The sequence below is a fragment of the Miscanthus floridulus genome, chromosome 9 (genome assembly GCF_019320115.1).
Source record: "Miscanthus floridulus cultivar M001 chromosome 9, ASM1932011v1, whole genome shotgun sequence".
NCBI lineage: Eukaryota > Viridiplantae > Streptophyta > Magnoliopsida > Poales > Poaceae > Miscanthus > Miscanthus floridulus.
In genome coordinates, this window is record NC_089588.1 from 80,814,499 (window position 1) to 80,816,347 (window position 1,849).

The following is a 1,849-nucleotide window of genomic DNA, read 5'->3' on the forward strand; positions in this document are numbered from 1 at the left end:
ATAAATATCTACAATCCTTATATAGGCATTTTTTCATTTGAGAAAGCTTGAACAAAATGTAGTTCAAATTCATAAGTGTGTGACAGTTTTAGAAAGTATATGAGATTCAAGAAGTTGTGACTAGTGTTTGTTAAAAATTTCTCAAAGGAAAATGAGCTATGTTACAATGTAGATCTTGCTGAGATGATAAACTTGGTATCGAGTTTTTCATCTAAGGTTATTGTCTCATTTGAGCAAGTTTGACCAGTCTCAAATTTGGTCAAATGAAAAAACAACACTTTGACTCTAGTATTATGAACCTAAATGACTTCAAATGAAAAGTTTTGAATACCAAGTTTGTTAAACTCAAAGGATCTACAATTGTTGTTTGGTCAACTTTCCATTTGAGAAAGTTTGGATGGTTCAAATTGTGATTTTTAAATTTCAAGCTATAAACTAGTTTTTGGAACCCTAGATTGTCTCAAATTGAAAAGTTTTGAATACCAAGTTTGTTCATCTCATCAATATCTACAATCCTTATATAGGCACATTTTTTTATTTGAAAAAGTGTAGAAAAAAAATAATATTTTCTTTATTTTATAGGTTTCAACAAAAATTTCCTGTCAATTTGGTCAAAAACTGAGAAAAAAAATTGAAACATTGACGTTACAATAATGTGATAATAAATTTCCTATCGAATAATATTAGTTTTATTAATTTTAAGTTACAAATATATTTTTGCATTTACAAAATACTTAGATTAGTAACATTATATTTATATTCATAAAAGAAATTAAAACTTTAGGTTACAAAATTTTCCTATTTACAATAAATAATGGTTAATCAATAGTATTTTTTAAAATAAATATTGCAAAGTATTGAAGGTGCTATGGAATTAATGATTAACCTAGTATTAAACAAAATCAAAATCCCAGGCCTTTCCAATTACGCTGGCGGGTTGCCAAAATTTTCAGGCCTTCAGTCCCGGCCCAGGCAAGAACTGGGACTAAAGGGTGGGCGACAATTTTGGTGCCCGCCAAAATACTTTTAGTCCCGGCTGGTAACACCAAACCGGGACTAAAAAGCGTTTAGTCCGGCTTGTAAGGCGATCCGGGACTAAAGGGTTGGACCTTTAGTCCCGGTTGGTCTTACCAGCCGGGACTAAATGTCCTTTAGTCCCAGCTGGTGTTACCAGCTAGGACTAAAGGGTCCGCCGCCTAATATATCGAACGATTTCATCTTCTACTTTTCGATCTACACGTCGATCATCGCCGCGCCAAGCCATCTTCGATTCACCTCCGTCTCCAGCCCCGCCCAGCCGTACGTCGAGCTCGTCTCTGCCGCGCCGCCGTCGTCTTCTACCCTCGCTGGCCGCACCATCCGCCCGGCCGACATCGCGTGTCGTTCTCCGCCCATCCGAGCCTCTCGTCGCCGACCGCTTCCCACCGGCCTCGTCGTCGAGCCCCGCGTCTCCGCCATACATCGTCCTCGCGCGAGGTGCTCAGCTCAGCCCCGTGGCCGGCCAGCACGCCCTGCCCGGCCCGCGCCATCCGCTGCCCCAGCCTGCTAGTAGCTATAGCTGCATGCTCTCAGCCATATATATGTTAGATAAAATGTTAGATTTAATTAGTAGTTTAATGTTACCTGCCCGCCAATATTAAAATGTTAGATAGTTTTTGATATATATGTTAGATTAAAAGTAATTAAAATTTAATTAGTATTGTTAGTTTTTTAGTTATTTAGTAGTTTTTAGATAGTTTTTGATATATGTTAGATTAAATGTAAAATTAATTAAGATACTTTATTTAGATAGTTTTTTTAGATAGTTTTTTTATTATAGTTTTGATATATGTAGATTAAAATGTATTAT